This window comes from Salmo trutta, chromosome 31 (genome assembly GCF_901001165.1).
Source record: "Salmo trutta chromosome 31, fSalTru1.1, whole genome shotgun sequence".
Classification (NCBI taxonomy): Eukaryota; Metazoa; Chordata; class Actinopteri; order Salmoniformes; family Salmonidae; genus Salmo; species Salmo trutta.
The window spans coordinates 20,596,022-20,615,261 of NC_042987.1; the positions used below are offsets into that span (position 1 = coordinate 20,596,022).

The window sequence follows — 19,240 nt, forward strand, 5'->3', positions numbered from 1 at the left end:
GCAGACACCTACAGTAATGTACTGTCACCAACATGTCAAACATATGTCTTGGGACTGCTTTCCTAGCTTCCATACAGTGAAGCTACAGTACTTGAGTACAGTTTTGGAATATTTTATAGGCAGGGTTTCATTTTATGCTTCCACTCATCATGCTTCTACACCAAATTCTACTATAAATACATTACTACCAGCTCAAAACCCTTACATTTCTAACGTGTATAATCCAATAATTGTTGTTCATGCTTCCTTCTCATCTACTATCTACTATACCATCAGATCTCTACCCCTCCCAGAAATAACACCACTAAAAGACAAAAAATAAATAAATACACAATTTCTCTTAAGATTTAATGAGCAGTGTTTTCGCCAGGGGCGAATGGAGTACAGATTCCAAGTGAGTGCCTTTTGCACTACGTCTCACCTTCTGGTGCACTTAGGAAAAAAAAAACATCACAGCTGAAAATGCTGGAAGCAAGATTTTTGTTTTTTACTTTCATTTTTTTAACCACAGACCCAAAAGCGGTTGATGGAATCGCTTAGGCAGAATTCTGGCACAAATGTGTACTGTTAACTTGGCACAGCCAATCAAATTACAAGGGTCAGCTGTGAAAACACATGGGGTATAGTCAATGCAGGGCAACATAAAAATTAAGGTTGTGTGCGCAGCTGTTAAAAGAGGCAGTGAATATTATGAGACAGTGTGAAAGCCCTCTGATGTTCACTTATGGGTCCGCTCCACTGTAGTCTTCAAACTGAATTGAGAATGCTGCCCTGCTGTGGTTCTGATCAGACGGCTTACTCCCTTTCTCTCTTCCTGGCTCCTCTCTACCCCACTCCTCTCCTCACCAGCTCAGTGTGTCATAGCTAAAAGCTTGTTTCTTTACTCCACATTACTCCATCCCGGGACATCATGAACATCTCCATTTCATGAACAGCTACTATTTGTTGTTTAGCTGCAGGCTTTCCCTTCAAAACATAACATCATACTTGGTATTCTCATGGCACTGGTTGTGGTGATATAAAGAACTAAGAAGACTATCATCCATACACGTTCAGTGTGAGGTTAACTGGCCTCTCTCCCTGCTACCAGACCCTGTCTGTGTCCCAAATGGCACCCAATTCTCTATTTACTGCACTGCTTTTGACCAGGCTGTCCCAGGCTGCTGCAGAGCCTCTGTGTGTCACTTTGCTCCTGTTGTCTGCCTGTTGTCTCTCACTCCCCCGTGTTACACTGGGCCAAACTGACAGCTCTGACTGCCAGGTCAGTCATCTGCCTGTCCCTTTGGCCTCATCTTTCTGTGACCAGCATTTTGAGGTGCTACTTTATACCTCCAGCTACCACTGGAAAGTGTGTTCTGATTTCTGCCTCAGGCCTTTATAGGTCCCTGTCATGATCCTTTATCACCCCTTTTCCCCTCTAAATATAAGAATTGCGGTACGTATCTGTGATTGAGTTGGTGTGTGGCTGAGGGGTTGTTTGGCTGAATGGATTCATGTGAAGATAAAATGTGTTTAGTCTGGTCTGACCTCGCCAGTGGCCACAGTCAATATAATGTACACATGTATACATTTCAATTAACCCAAAACAAACTCTTGAGTAACAGTTAATAATCCTACTCACCCTCTTCAATTCCCCATCGTAGATTGTTGTCTGGAAGGCATCGGAATCCCTGTGTGTTAGCCTTCACACCGATATAGTCCACTGGAAAAGACAAAAGCAAACAAACAGAAAGGGTCATTTCATTAGGATGCATTAGAGATGTCTCATGAAACAATACACTGTCTATTTTTACATTTAAAAAAGTTAATTCAATTGAATTTTCAGTTCAGATGACACAGGGTTCACACCGAGACAGTTGTGCAATCAGAAATCCTGAAGTGATAGTTAGACGCACTGACACTTGAATTCCTTCACGCTAATTCGGCCAGCTACAGTACAGTGGTGCAGACAGAGATACCACAGCTAAATTATGAAATAGCTTCTTCAGCCGTACTCCACAGCCCTTTGTTCTGAAGAAGGAGCCATGAGTACAATTTGAGATAAGCCCCAGCTTTGCCCAAGGTCTAAAAAGAACATTTCCCTGATTACATATCGCCAGTCCCCCTAGCCCTAGGATGTAACACAGCATAAGCTGTTCCGGCAACATTGTTATTCACACAGACAAGCATCATTGGCTTTGATCATTAGATGTTATCTTTGATGAGACTCCATAACATAAACTTGTAAACTGCCAACAAAAAGAGGATATAATGACTTTGAACGCAGTGTTGATTTCCCAGATGAGCTGAATTTATGGTGTGTGCTGTGATTCTTTCTATTCCCAATCTCCCACAATGCCCCCAAACGTTCGTAACAATCAAAATCACTACACACACACACACACAGACGCATACACGCAAACACACACCCCTCTCTCTCGCTCTCTCTCTCATCATTATAATAGGTTAGTAATAAGTTCAGGTAGTCGATTGCAGCACATGGAGGTTGCCTGGTTATGCGGTGCAAAACAGTGCACACAAAAACTGTTTAAGCTGTTTATTTCAGTACACTGCAACCATACCCTAACACTTCCAACCCACCCTCTCCTGTTCTCCTGAGCATATCTATTTCCCAACACTTCATTCATTCAATTCATACCTAATGTAAAATGATGTTTGACAAGTTGGGAAGTAGACTCCCTATCTCCCTCTTTTCACTAACATGTAGAGAGTTATCTGGCTGTTAGAATTCATATTGAGCTTAGGCCAATTCAATTGTCAGCCATTTGCAGCCCTTATTGTAGCAAGGTACGGTAATCATTAACATAAAGGATGGAACACGACTGGAACCACAAAAAAAATCCTCTGTCTAGGCCTACCTGGACTCACCTGCACTGTCTAGACTGCCTCATTAATTACTGTTGTTATCACGTTATGTTACAAACAAGTGTGTCAATAGCAAGGTACCCTCAGATTAAGAATCAACATGCTTGGCTCTAGATTACACCTATATATACACATACTTTACATTGTTTGTGAGATCAGACATAATATCATTATAATCCCAGTGTTCATTTTTAGTTGTTGCTTTCATTTCAGCGCATCTAATTTGTTAACGTTTCAACTGTAGCAAATTACTTATTTCAATTCCACAAAAAATGAACACCCATCAAAAGAAATGTAGCTTTCTTCTCTTTCTTGTGATGTAAGTGTTGAGATGTGTTAAATCACTGACGAAGCATTAGCATTCTTATAGACTCAACGGAAAGACAATGTATTCCATTGAGCTCATTTCAACCATTACCGGGGTGTGTTCGACAGGTAATTACAAACATTTCGTAACATTAACTGGGGAAAAAACGACAGGCACAAGCCAGCATATGAAAGAGTCACAGGAGTAAAATGAAAATCAATCAATCCTGCGAGATTTAAGTGACAAGTGGATGTTGCCCCACTCAAACAGGAAATAGACGGCTGAAAAAGACAGATGCTCAGGTGGACGTGGCATGCGCATTGCTCCTTATTATTATGCCTCTTCCCCAGCCTCAGCGCTCTATGACTGATGGGGATCATTTATGAGCCTCTATCTATTACTTCATGTGATGAGGCAGCTTCCTCTCTCTCTCTCTCTCTCTCTCTCCCTCCCTCCCCCAGCTGCAGCGTCAAACCCAGTCGCCGGGACGCTGGAATAAGCTAGGGAATATTAAACCAGTGGCACAATGAGAAGATACAGCAGAGGAGCAGCGAGGAGCAGAGTAGAGCAGAACAGCCAGGGCCCTTGATGTATGGCACTGCCTAAGGGGCTAGGGGAACAAATGACTGCGGGTGGATAATGCAATATGTTCAGATTTGAAGGGACACGGATTGAATTTCTGTGGGAGATGGAAGGTCTGCTACTCTGGCATAGGAATTAATGGAGGACGTTGATATAAGGTGAAGAGATTGGAGTTTTGTTTTAAAGCAAACTTCCGCTATACTTTGCAGGTGATATAGTAATAGAAGCTCTTGTTGTGTGCCCATGTCAGAACAGGGAAAGGGAAGTGACGCGGAAGGAGATTCCTCCACTTGTTCTCTGCCCTCCTGGTTTAAGTTGTTGCAATATAACCATCTCGTAACATTTATCCTCTTCCATATGCTTTTGCTGTGTGTTATGTGACAATCTGAGTGAATGTGACATCACATAAAGGCCTCGGTTGGTCGGTTGGTGGGAAGTGTATGAAATTAAACCTCCCTTGGCCACGGCGGTTTATAGAACGGCTTAGCAACGGCCTCAGGAAAGCATAAGGTGGGTACTATTCAAAGTTAATTAAAATGTAATTTTAGATTATTAGCTGGCAAGGAGAAAGGAGGCAGAGAGAGAGAGCAATGCGGCAGGCAAAGCAGTTTAAAAGCAGAAAGGGGCTGTATATGGAAGCATATAGCAGCTGCCAGGGATCATTGTGCTGAAAGGAGGTTTGTTCCACCTTAAAAAGCACAAGAGGATTTCAACACCCACCATCTCAGATTGTTCTGAAATAATTTCTGTAGTTATTAACAGATACGATTAGTATTCCTGAAACATTATTTAGTTGTAATATAATTTGATCTCTGAAAATTTCAGCTAATTGTTTGCACCCAAACTGACCATTTTAATTTCTAGGATTCAGATGTTTCAGGAATGCCAATAGTATCTATTTCGAACGACAGAAACAATTTCAGAACAACCTGAGATAGTGGGTGTCATGGCTTGCTGAAATGAAATGGAACTATTCAGGATTCAGATGTTGATAATGGGCCCTCTATCTCCCTCCCTCTTCTCAGGGTTGATTTTAAAGGCAGTACTTCATCATCTGCACAAGTGATTTGTGGCACTGTTGTTTCACAAACTAATTTGTTTGTCAAAATTAATTTGTCACTCTTGACTGGCAATCATCTTTTGGAACGGAACGCTAAAAATCAAAGTTGTTGACCTGAAATTGGCTTATTAAATTCAACCACTGACAAACACACACTAGGAATGAGTTTGCACGTCAAAAGCACATCTGTCGGCCTACAATTTACTAGGACCGGTTCAATACCAGTATCGCAATATTTTTTCCATGGCAAAAATTTTAACACGCAGCAGACCAAACTCTGGTCCTTTAAAAACCTGCTGTATGTAAAATATAGTGTGCTATTACTCTTATATCTCTTGAACCAGTAGCCTATAGCCAATTGGCTGTCCCAGAAGTAGCAATATACACAGAGTGTAAAAAACATGAGGAACACCTTCCTAATATTGAGTTGCACCCCATGTTGCCATAAGAACAGCCTCAATTCGTCGGAGCAGGGAGTACTAGGTGTTGAAAGCATTCCACAGGGATGCTGGCCCATGTTGATGCCAATGCTTCCCACAGTTGTGTCAAGTTGGCTGGATGTCCTTTGGGTGGTGGAGCATTCTTGATACACACGGGAAACTGATGAGTGTGAAAAACCCAGCAGCGTTGCAGTTCTTGACACACTCAAACCGGTGCCCCTGGCACCTACTACCATACCCCATTCAAAGGCACTTAAATATTTTGTCTTGTCCAGTCACCCTCTGAATGGCACACATACACATTGCATGTCTCAATTGTCCCAAGGCATAAAAATCCTTGTCTCCTCCCCTGTATCTACACTGATTCAAGTGCATTTAACAGGTGACATCAATAAGGGGTCAGTTTGTCATGGAAAGAGCAGCTGTTCCTAATGTTTTGTACACCCAGTGTGTGTGTGTGTGTGTGTGTGTGTGTGTGTGTGTGTATATACACACACACACACACACACACACACACACAGGAAAGAAGCACTTTGCTCTTGATTGCTGGATATAAAATAGGAAATTTGAATTGCGAGAGCTTTGGTGTAATGTGATCACATTCGCTGGTGGTAAAAACTAAATTAACAGGAATCCTCTGTTCTCCCCGCACCCATTGTTTATCTTTACAACGAAATGTATTTTGTCAGAATGCTCAAATGTTTGAATTTTCCAATCAAATGTATGAATTGTGTTAGGAAAATGTTCTATCAGTCTAATTTGCATAAACATTGTGATTGGACGACAGCTGTGAGGGTTATCAATCAGGATCAAATCCTCTGATCTCCTCGAGCTAATTAATGATAGAATGTTCATATTTGAAGATGGCCAAAAGGCCAGTTTCTTTGGCAAATGACAGGAGTGGCAAGTAGTGGAATGTATTAGCTGAACAGAGACAGCAACCAGGCTAGATGTGAAGTGCTAGGGCAAAAACCAAAATGTGCACCCCTTTGTGTCCCCAGAACCAGGATGGAGAAACACTGCTCTAGGCTAAATGATGAAGACCCATTCAGTTCAATAACGACAGAGAGGATATGATGTAGCTGTAGGCTAATTCTCTGACTTTATGTAAACACACTATATATGAGAGAGAGGAAGAGAGAACATGAATGGTGACCGGGGCGTGAAATTAGCTATTCTCCTAAATAATATTAAACTTCTATATTGCTTTTTAAAATAGAAATCTCAAAGTGCTTCATAAGAAAAAAAAGAAAAATACTAACATGCAATATATCATTGCCATTCGTACAAAATGTTACGAATTGCAATTCGTACAAAATGTTACAAATTGACAAAAACATATATGTTACAAATTGGTGAGGGTAGGTAGTAACACATCTGCCATGCTGATCCTCAACACTGGAGCTCCCCAGGAGTGTGTGCCCAGTCCCCTCCTGTACTCCCTGTTCACCCACAACTGCATGGCCAGGCTCGACTCCAACACCATCATTAAGTTTGCAGACAACACGACAGTGGTAGGCCTGATCACCGGCAACGACAAGACAGCTTATAGGGAGAAGGTCAGAGACCTGGCCGAGTGGTGCCAGAATAACAACCTATCCCTCAACGTACCAAGACTAAGGAGATGATTGTGGACTACAGGAAAAGGAGGACCGAGCACGCCCCCATTCTCATCGACGGGGCTATAGTGGAGCAGGTTGAGAGCTTCAAGTTCCTTGGTGTCCACATCAACAACAAACTAGAATGGTCCAAACACACCAAGACAGTCTTGAAGAGGGCACGACAAAGCCTATTCCCCCTCAGGAAACTAAAATGATTTGGCATGGGTCCTCAGATCCTCAAAAGGTTCTACAGCTGCAACATCGAGAGCATCCTGACTGGTTGCATCACTGCCTGGTACGGCAATTGCTCGGCCTCTGATCACAAGGCACTACAGAGGTTAATGCGTACGGCCCAGTACATCACTGGGGCTAAGCTGCCTGCCATCCAGGACCTCCACACCAGGCAGTGTCAGAGGAAGGCCATAAAAATTGTCAAAGACCCTAGCCACCCCAGTCATAGACTGTTCTCTCTACTACCGCATAGCAAGCGGTACCAGAGTGCCAAGTCTAGGACAAAAAGGCTTCTCAACAGTTTTTACCCCCAAGCCATAAGACTCCTGAACAGGTAATCAAATGGCTACCCGGACTATTTGCATTGTGTGCCCCCCTTTTACGCTGCTGCTACTCTCTGTTTATCATATATGCATAGTCACTTTAACTATACATTCATGTACATACTACCTCAATTGGGCGGACCAACCAGTGCTCCCGCACATTGGCTAACAGGGCTATTTGCATTGTGTCCCACCCACCACCCACCAATCCATCTTTTACGTTACTGCTACTCTCTATTCATCATATATGCATAGTCACTTTAACCATATCTACATGTACATACTACCTCAAATCAGCCCGACTAACTGGTTCCTGTATATAGCCTCGCTAATTTTATAGCCTCGCTACTGTATATAGCCTGTCTTTTTAATGTTGTTTTATTTCTTTACCTACCTATTGTTCACCTAATACGTTTTTTGCACTATTGGTTAGAGCCTGTAAGTAAGCATTTCACTGTAAGGTCTACACTTGTTGTATTCGGCTCACATGACAAATAAACTTTGATTTGATAGCTAGGTGGCTAATGCTAACGTTAGCTAGGTGGCTAATGTTAGCTAAGCTAGGGGTTAGGGTTAAGGTTAGGATTTAGGATAAAGGGTTAAGGTTGGGGGAAGGGTTAGTTTACATGCTAAGTAGTTGCAAAGTAGCTAAAAACTAGTACGTCGTTTCAAAGTTGCAAATAACCTAAAATGCTAAAGTTGTCCATGATGAGATTCGAACACCTAATCTACCCATCTGTTATACGCCCACCGATCCACCCGGACCAACTACCCTACTTTTGTTTTTACCTAAGTAACCTTCTGTCTTATGTTATAATTGGTATGGTTACTAATTTCAGTGTTTCGGATTTACATTTACAATGTTACGTCTAGTCTATGAGACTAGGCTGCTTAATTATCATTCTTCTTCTCCCCCCATTAGTTCCTAATAGTTGAAACACATTAATCTCCTTAATTAGGACTAGCAGGGTCACAAGAGATTTGAATCTCATAGTTGTGCCATTATTCCCCAATAGCATTATAAGAGAAGGTAGCCTAAATTAAAACCTGAATGACTTCTCACCACTATCCCCTAGCTCTCCAGACATACTGGACATAGAGTCACCCCCTTGTTATATACACTGATTAATCACAGGATCCATTAGCCTGCTGCCACATGTAGGTCACTCCATTACCTCACAGACCCTTCTGTCTGTGGATGAGCCAACAGATTCTCTCCTCGAGACACAAAAAGACTGAATGATGAGTCACAGGCTCACAGGGGCAGAATAGCTCTGTGTGGGCCACAGGGATGATCTTTGGCCTTTGTAGAATAATTATCTTTCATAGTGATACAAGGAATAATAAGAAACGTAGAATATCGACTCTCATAGAAGGACCATGAAGGTCTGTGGGTGGGCCACGATTTGGACTGAACTGATCTTCAACTGTACAGCTAGTCTTCAACTATGTGAAATTTGACATTACTCCCACACTGGCAATACTGTATTATTAAAGTTAAATGCCACATGTATCATCAGTTATCATTTAGGCAGGGACTCACTTTGCAGCCCAAAATGAACTCAGCATTGGAGTAGCTGACGTCACAGAATGATTAAATACACAACATTTATATTTTTCATCAGGGGATTTTAAAAAGCTTTGCAGATATTAATCTTTTTTATTCCTTTGTAACACCACGTTAAACCCAGAATAGCGCAGTATATAGTGTGCATAAATAAATGAGAAATGATTCACAAGGTCATCTTTTTGGCTAAGTCAAATTGTCTTGACCTGTAGACATAATGTCAGTGTGTAAAACGCAGCAGTGACCTGACAATACTGCACAGCCAGACGGTAGAGTGGCCCTCCCTCTAGACTAGTCTAGGGTTAGGCCTACTGCATAACCAATCAGGTGTTAGGTCAAACCACAGTTGATGGCATAACTCAAGACCATGTTACCCAGATGAGATAATGTAGTGGGAGCTAACACAAGTCTTCCTACAGTACACTCTGTCTGCTTTGAATGACCAGGGTCACGGCACCAATCTAACCGATTATTATACATCAATCCTGAGTAATTGACATAATTCAAGGTCTTTCGAAATGTAAATATTGGCGTTTTTAAGAGCAAAATACCAATAAACATTTTCTACAAGTATAGGTCTATAGCTAGGTTTCCATCCAATTGGCCACAGATTTTCATGCAAATATTCTACAATGTTTATATTTTCCCACCAGAGATGTGTTTCCATCAAACTAACTTATTGCAGATAAAAAGGCTGTGCGTGATGACGTACAGTAGTGCACATCAAAATAACTTTTGTGGTTAAATTCCGATGTACTGTTTCCATCGCATTTTCAACTCTACTGATGGTATTGTCATAAAATCTGTTGCGTTATACAGCATATGTGTCTACTCTAGTCTTGGCAAGTGCGATCTAGCCAATAGCTCACATATAGAGTAGGCTACCTACATGAGATGATTATGGATAAAATAGATTTTTATTTGTCACCGCAGCCAAGCATCGATCATCATGTCACTAGAATAAGACGCTAGATATTTATTGGAAAGGAGCATCAAGCTCATCAGCGTACACTTTCGCCACGCTTTGAAGTTCATCATAATTTAATGGCGCAGGCGGGGCTCCCTGCCTGCGCCATTAAACCCCTACAACTCATCCAGAATGCCGCAGCCCGTCTGGTGTTCAACCTTCCCAAGTTCTCTCACGTCACCCCGCTCCTCCGCACACTCCACTGGCTTCCAGTTGAAGCTCGCATCTGCTACAAGACCATTGTGCTTGCCTACGGAGCTGTGAGGGGAACGGCACCTCCGTACCTTCAGGCTCTGATCAGTCCCTACACCCGAAGGGCACTGCGTTCATCCACCTCTGGCCTGCTGGCCCCCCTACCTCTGCGGAAGCACAGTTCCCGCTCAGCCCAGTCAAAACTGTTCGCTGCTCTGGCACCCCAATGGTGGAACAAGCTCCCTCACGACGCCAGGACAGCGGAGTCAATCACCACCTTCCGGAGACACCTGAAACCCCACCTCTTTAAGGAATACCTGGGATAGGATTAAGTAATCCTTCTAACCCTCCCCCCAAAAAATATATAGATGTACTATTGTAAAGTGGTTGTTCCTCTGGATATCATAGGTGAATGCACCAATTTGTAAGTCGCTCTGGATAAGAGCGTCTGCTAAATGACGTAAATGTAAATGTAAATAATGTATTTATTCTGTAGCCTAATAAAATGCATGCATTTCCACCGCCATTTCTACCATAATTAATTTTACACACACAAAAAGATCCCAACATGTCGAACGATCAAATTCTCTGTTGCGATATATAAATTGTACCGGCATTTCCTGCTTCCATAAGCCAGGTCATCATGACTTTCAGCCGCATGAAATGGTTGGATGGAAACCTGGTTGATGTGATGAATAAAAGCGCAAGACACAGTTGCGCTTTTAACCCCAGATGGGTACTCTAACCTGTAGGAGTAAGATGGCGACAAAAGAAATGGCAGCCGTTTTACGTGCGCCTAACCCCGTACATAATGTTTCTGCCACTGTATTTTATGGCAAAAAATAGCTTCTGGATATCAGGACAGCGATCCTTCACCTCGGATTAGACAAATATTTTTTCTTCAACAAGCAGGACGCACAGGATGTACTTCAGACACCCGATGAGGCCGAAATCCTCGTCATTGGCAAGAGAAAGAGACACAGGTATAGAGGACACAGGGTGGGGTGCCACGTAAAGATCCGCTGACGGTGAGTGAAAAATCTGCCCTTACCATCAATATTACTTGTCAACGTACAATCATTGGACAATAAATTAGATGAGGTACGATCACGAATATCCTACCAACGGAACATCAAAAACTAATATCTTACATTTTCACCGAATTGTGGCTGAATGACGACATGGAAAACATTCAGCTAGCGGGATATATGCTGCACCGGCTAGACAGAACAGCACACTCCTGAAAGACGAAGGGGGGGGGGGGGGGGTCTGTGTACATTTGTAAACAACAGCTGGTGCACGAAATCTAAGGAAGTCTCTAGATTTTGCTCGCCAGAAGTAGAGTATCTCATGATAAGCTGTAGATCACACTATTTGCAAAGAGAGTTATCAATTTTATTCGTTGCTGTTTATTTACCACCACATACGGACGCTGTATAAGGAAATAAGCAAAAAATAAGCAAACAGGAAACCGCTCACCTAGAGGCGGCGCTCCTAGTGGCCGGGGACTTTAATGCAGGGAAACAAATCAGTTTTACCTAATTTCTATCAGCATGTTAAATGTGCAACCAGAGAGAAAAAAATTCTAGATCACCTTTACTCCACAAACAGAGACGCATACAAAGCTCTTCCTCGCCCTCCATTTGGAAAATCTGACCAAAATTCTATCGTCCTGATTCCTGCTTACAAGCAAAAATTAAAGCAGGAAGCACCAGCAACTCGGTCTATAAAAAAGTGGTCAGATGAAGCAGATGCTAAACTACAGGACTGTTTTGCTAGCACAGACTGAAATATGTCCCTGGATTCTTCCGATGGCATTGAGGAGTACACCACATCAGTCATTGGCTTTATCAATAAGTGCATTGAGAACAGCGTCCCCACAGTGACTGTACGTACATACCCCAACCAGAAGCCATGGATTTTAGGCAACATTCGCACTGAGCTAAAGGGTAGAGCTGCCGCTTTCACGGTGTGGGACTCTCCTGCTATGCCCTCAGACAAACCATCAAACAGGCAAAGGGCCAATACAGGACTAAGATTGAATCTTACTACAGCAGCTCCAACGCTTGTCGGATGTGGCAGGGCCTACAAACTATTACAGACTACAAAAGGAAGCACTCCTTATATTCTATGCTTCTGATCTATCATTTATTTAGTATCTCAATGTTAAACGTTTAGCCGATTCCAACAGTAGGTAGCAACACATCTGCCACGCTGATCCTCAACACTGGAGCCCCTCAGGGTTGCTGCTAAGTCCCCTCCTGTACTCCCTGTTCACCCACGACTGCATGGCCAGGCACGACTCCAACACCATCATTAGGCCTGATCACCGACAATGATGAGACAGCCTATAGGGAGGAGGTCAGAGACCTGGCTGGGTGGTGCCAGAATAACAACCTATCCCTCAATGTAATCAAACAAGGGAGATGATTGGGGACTACAGGAACGGACAGAGCACGCCCCCATTCTCATCGACGGGGCTGTAGTGGAGTAGGTTGCGAGCTTCAAGTTCCTTGGTGTCCACATCACCAACAAACTAGAATGGTTCAAACACACCAAAACAGTCGTGAAGAGAGCACAACAAAACCTATTACCCCTCAGGAGACTGAAAGGATTTAGCATGGGTCCTCAGATTTAGCATGGGTCCTCAAAAGTTTCTACAGCTGCAACGTCGAGAGCATCCTGACTGGCTGCATCACTGCCTGGTATGGCAACTGCTCAGCCACCTGAATATAGCCTCACTACTGTTATTTTCACTGTCTTTTTACTTCTTATTTCTTTAGTGATCTATTGTTTACCTAATACCTATTTTTACTTAAAAATTGCACTGTTGGTTAGGGCTTGTAAGTAAGCATTTCACCTGTTGTATTCGGCACACGTGACAAATAAACTTTGATTTGATTAGGTAATAATACCGTATGACTTCTGTTGCTAAAACACTGTTTTTCGGTCTCTGACTATGACTTTGAGCATAAAATCAGTAATTGCCACAGACTCTTTGATATTATACAGTTGAAGTCGGAAGTTTACATACACCTTAGCCAAATACATTTAAACTCAGTTTTCACAATTCCTGTCATTTAATCCTAGTAGAAATTCCCTGTCTTAGGTCAGTTAGGATCACCACTTTATTTTAAGAATGTTTAATGTCAGAATAATAGTAGAGAGAGTGATTTCAGTGTTTATTTCTTTCATCACATTCCCAGTGGGTCAGAAGTCGAAATGCACTCAATTAGTATTTGGTAGCATTTAAATTGTTTAACTTGAGTCAAACGTTTTGGGTAGCCTTCCATAAACTTCCCACAATAAGTTGGGTGAATTTTGGCCAATTCCTCCTGACATAGCTGGTGTAACTGAGTCAGGTTTGAAGGCCTCCTTGCTCGCACACACTTTCAGTTCTGCCCACAAATTTTCCATAGGTGTGAGGTCAGGGCTTTGTGATGGCCTTCAATACCTTGACTTTGTTGTCCTTAAGCCATTTTGCCACAACTTTGGAAGTATGCTTGGGGGCATTGTCCATTTGGAAGATCCATTTGCGACCAAGCTTTAACCTCCTGACTGATGTCTTAAGATGTTGCTTCAATATATCCACATCATTTTCCACCCTCATGATGCCATCTAGTTTGTGAAGTACACCAGTCCCTCCTGCAGCAAAGCACCCCCACAACATGATGCTGCGACCCCCGTGCTTCACGGTTGGGATGGTGTTCTTCGGCATGCAAGCCTCCCCCTTTTTCCTCCAAACATAACGATGGTCATTATGGCCAAACAGTTCTATTTTTGTTTCATCAGACCAGAGGACATTTCTCCAAAAAGTATGATCTTTGTCCCCATGTGCAGTTCCAAACTGTGGTCTGGTTTTTTAATGGCGGCTTTGGAGCAGTGGCTTCTTCCTTGCTGAGCGGCCTTTCAGCTTATGTCGATATATTACTCGTTTTAATGTGGATATAGATACTTTTGTACCGGTTTCCTCCAGCATCTTCACAAGGTCCTTTGCTGTTGTTCTGGGATTGATTTGCACTTTCGTACTAAAGTACGTTCATCTCTAGCAGACAGAACACATCTCCTTCCTGAGGCATATGACGGCTGCGTGGTCCCATGGTGTTTATACTTGCATACTATTGTTTGTACAGATGGACGTGGTACCTTCAAGCGTTTGGAAATTGCTCCCAAGGATGAACCAGACTTGTGGAGGTCTACAATTTTTTTTCTGAGGTCTTGGCTGATTTATTTTGATTAGCCCATGATGTCAAGCAAAGAGGCACTGAGTTTGAAGGTAGGCCTTGAAATACATCCACAGGTACACATCCAATTGACTCAAATGATGTCAATTAGCCTATCAGAAGCTTCTAAAACCATGACATCATTTTCTGGAATTTTCCAAGCTGTTTAAAGGCACAGTCAACTTAGTGCATGTAAACTTCTGACCCACTGGAATTGTGATACAGTGAATTATAAGTTAAATAATATGTCTGTAAACAATTGTTGGAACAATTTGTTGCGTCGTGCACAAAGTAGATGTCCTAACCGACTTGCCAAAACTATAGTTTGCTAACAAGAAATTTGTGGAGTGGTTGAAAAACAAGTTTTAATGACTCCAACCTAAATTTATGTAAACTTCCGACTTCAACTGTATGTGTCTGTCTCTAGGTGAGGTAATATCATATGGTTTGGAAAGCTGAAAACTCTCCACTGTATGAAAACTGAAAGCTCCCCAAAATAATTTGCAACAAATGCCGTCTGGAGCAAAGAGTTAATGAAATAAATATGTAAAAGCCTAACTGATTGTTTCAAACTCCTTGATCTGCTCCTAGAATCCCATCTTTAATCCTAGATTAAGATGAATAGTGATTTAAACATGCACAATGTATTGGAATCTGTCCCATGTCCTTGTCCTGAAAAAACTGCTCATTTTACACTGTTTTTCTCAATCAGTTTATTATATCAAATGACATGTATTATCGATTGATGCAGATTTGTCTCTTATCACTTGGCCTAAGGAATTTACTTGGCCCTTGTAGCAATCTGTTTATGTACTGCTCTCATTAATTTAAATGTGTGTTAATTCACACATTTAACTGTATCACATGTCAGTCCTTCAAATGTAATTACATTAAAGAAGCAATGTTTGATCACTTGTTGAGGCAAAGTAAATTTAGTCAATTACTGAGTAGAGTCAGATTTCACCCAATAGAAATGAATTGTTACCAGAAATGTGAAACCCCGATCACATGGATCTAATACTTACTGTTATACATGTCTCTTCCCAAGATCAACCTGTTAATATTCCAATTTCCTACAAACTCTCCAAAGTTCTGTACTGTAAGCTATACTGTACTGCAAGCTGTATGTTGACAATTCAACTTTGCTCCCTCTCTGCGCTAAACTGAGAAGATTATGAGCTCTAGGGATCTATCTCGCTCTCCCGTTTCACCAGTAGCTGGGCTGAGAGAACAGTTACTGTCTGCAGTACAGTCTGAGGCCCTCTCACCGTCTCATCTCAGGTTGTACACTGCAGGTTGAGTTCCTCTTCATATTCACTAGGAGGGTGACTGATCTGAGTAATGGTTGTCTTAGGTTGCGTCCCCAATGGCACCCTATTCCTATTGGCCCTGGTAAAATGTGCACTATATATAGGGTGCCATTTGGGATGCATAACATATGAGACATATTCACAGCCTGCCTGTGCTGTAATAAAGAAACACTTTGTTGCCTTGTTGGGGACTAATCCCCTTTTCTAGGATGCAAAGGATTCTCAGTGTCAGCTGGAATGATTCAAGTCAATGCTGCTGTTGGCATTGCTGCTCTCTCAGTCAGTCAGAAGCCCAACTAATATGCTGCTGGCAATCCAACCCCCCCTCCCTTCTCCTCTTTCCTCCCCACTCCCCTCCTCTCAGTTCTTTCTTCCCACTCAGACATCCATTGTGACAGGGCCTAGCTCCGCATATAGCTGAGGATCCTCTGTTCCTCCACCTCTAGTTGCAGTGGCCCAGATACTGTTAGTGGATTAATCCTCTGACATCACTGCATTGTGCGTTCCCATGCATTTTTCACTGCCTTTTGTGCGGGCTGTAACCACTCTTGATCTGTGTGTTTAAGCCTGTGGCCTTGCCCAAAGTGGTCTGACTGCAGTCACTGCACTTTTTCCTTCAGGAGGCTTGAGTGGCTCCATCCTCCCAGCAGGGGGACACACTGCACACGCACACAGAGCGAAGCACATGCATGCATGCAAATACACACACACACACACACACACACACACACACACTTTTCTAACGATACACACAGGACTTTACTCTCCACCAATACACAATTTTGTCTCAATAGAACCCACTACCAATTAGAAGATAAGAAGCTGCGTTGGCAAGTTGATTAATTAAGCAGGCTTTTGCGATCATCCCTGCAAGATACTGTATACATCCCTGTTTCATTGTTCATCATTTTGACGTCTGCACTTTACATGGCATACTTCCCTACATTCCTCTTCCAGAAGGTTGAAGTAAACACAAGGGCGAGTGTATGGGGAAATTTTCATCCAACCTAAAAGTGGATCCTTCACAGTCTAGTTATATTATCGGTCACTGTAGGGCTACCACAACCACACCACCACCCTCATCCTCATCCTCATCCTACAGAAACCAGGCCAGTATCACAAATCTCAACACTTAGCTCGTGAGCTGGGACACTAACCTACTGAACCGTACATCCATCCATAATTCACACAGCATGGTACTACATGAACATTCTCTGAATAGCTTCTACAGTCGAGGGGAGCGCTGAGCAAAGACAGAATAACAGCTAACAGCTACAGAAAGTATGAGAACCAATTTCATGACTGAGAGCTGAATAAAGTCAATTTCTGATCATCAACAGCCCTTCACCACGATAAATAATGTAACAGTGAGTTACTTTGAAACGCTGCACTTGGGCAAGTTTGGTGGTGAGGTCTGCTTGGTGCAATCCATGGTTCTGAACTAGCACCACTGACCTGATACTGTGTGAGTAATACAGCCTTATCTCGGAGTCTGACAGCATTCAGTCTACAACCCTAGCAGCAGTAGGGATATGAGAGGAAGGAATATGGGTGATATCTGTCTTGTGTGTTTACCGCTGTTAAATCTTACTTAGAATCTACTATGGCAGTCACAATGGCTCATCATAATGGCTAAATGTGACTCACCACCTGGATTTTCGGTCTTATGTAGCAAAATTTGAAATTGTGATTTTTACATTATATAAAAGTAGAGACTTAGAGCTACAAAATGGTATATCATACACTGCATTTGAGGAACAATGGAAAAGTAATTCTGCTTTGAAAGTTGATCAACTTGTAAACTCCCTTTTGAGAAAATCGCCTTTGAATGTTTTGCTATCTAGTGAAGAGCTCTTCTTTGTCTACACCCATTCAGCATCGTTCACACCCTCACCCTAAGCTTTAGCCCCACCCATCTCGTTTCACTCTCAAAGTGCACACGACACTCTGGCAGATGATTTGTTTACCTCTGGATAACATGAAAACAGCCTAAATTGCTGGCAACAATTTCATTACGCTTTTTTGCAGACGTTTACTAACACCGGCCATATTCAACGGGTGTTGTACACACGTCACATTAGCTAACGAGCCAGCGTCTCCCTGTCAGGAATGCCATGCCACGGTTGCCCTTATTTTGAAGATGTAATCAGGAGACAGATATTTCCTCCATCTCTTTAGCGATCATACTCCAATTCCACTGATTTTAAAACTTGATCCTCCAGAAAGTGGAGAGCCACACTTATGCAGCTCCACTACACAACATAAAAAAAGAGCTGTGTTCGACAGTATTACCAACACAGACTGCCGAGCTTCTATGGCAAACCAATCCGAACTCCTCTCTCGGCATGTCCAGCCCACTCCTTATCTCAGCCAATCATGGCTAGTGGGAAGGTTGCTAACTTTTTTGTGGCTTAACCAACTAGACTAGTAATTTAACAATTTTATTCGTATTTACAGATGGCATATGATTTTGTTATTAAGGCACATGAACATTCACATGTTCAAGAAGGCATTTCTGGCAAAAAACGCATTTTGATGAAAACATTTTTTTTACGTTCAAATGGCTCTCCTGTGAAGTCGTGACTTGCGACATACGCCTAGTTTCCTGAATCGGGTCACAAATGTAATTGTTTCTTTAGAAAGGTGAAAGCCATGTTTTGATATCTTCACAGTACTGTGAGTTAAATAGAAAAATGCATTAATTATCACGATAGCCCACTAATGAGTCATTTCATGATTCATCTTGGTTTCATGAATACACATAAATCATAGTTATATGGCATGTAGTAGTATTCCATTGTGGCATTCCAAGATTGGATGATATCCGTCATTCTGAAACCATGAAATACACAAACCTATGTCTGTTCTTACTAAAACACTATTCCCACCAGCATTTTCAATATCTTCAATTCCACTTTTTTGTCGACCATTGACATTTAAGGATAACATATGACTAGTAAATTATGGGAACCAACATATCTACTTGAGATTTAAGTGAAACATTGCAGTCAGAATTTGAAGTAAGACAACTCCCCTCCATTTACTGGTTTCTATAAAATAACATTTTCATCTTTGTCATTAACTGACATTACAGTAAGCTCTCTTTTGTACTGCACTTTTATAGCTTCAGACAGGGATTGATAAAACGTTTGGCCCGGGTAAAAATCTATACAGCTTTTGATATTCATAACATTATCAAATCAATTATAATATCAAGAACTGCAGAACCAAGTCAATTACTGTATTTGTATTTCATTTGGAAAAAATATTTAATCTCTATTCACTCTCCCAGAGGACTTGTTGAGATGAGGATTCAAGTAATTAGAAAAATGAACCCGTTAATCCATTATGAAACAGCTCTCATAGTACGCAGATTAAAGAATGTCAAAGAAGTAGATTAATAAAATGATAATTTAATAGAGACACATCAAATGTTATTCATCACATGCTTCGTAAACAACAGGTGTAGACTAACAGTGAAATGCCAACAATGCAGAGAGAAAGAAAATAGAAAAGTAATAACATGTAATAATAAAAGTAATAATAAATACACAGAGTAACGATAACTTGGC

General features: G+C 41.9%; 1 protein-coding gene across 5 annotated transcripts in view; it reads right to left on the reverse strand.

The window, feature by feature from the left end:
• Nucleotides 1-19,240, reverse strand: part of LOC115169733 (disks large-associated protein 1-like) — a 124,009-nt gene that overhangs the window by 74,424 nt on the left and 30,345 nt on the right. For all 5 annotated transcript variants that reach the window (XM_029725644.1, XM_029725645.1, XM_029725643.1 and 2 more), the window contains exon 2: nucleotides 1,622-1,702. The gene's annotated coding sequence lies outside the window, so the exon portion shown is untranslated. The remainder of the gene's footprint in view (nucleotides 1-1,621; nucleotides 1,703-19,240) is intronic.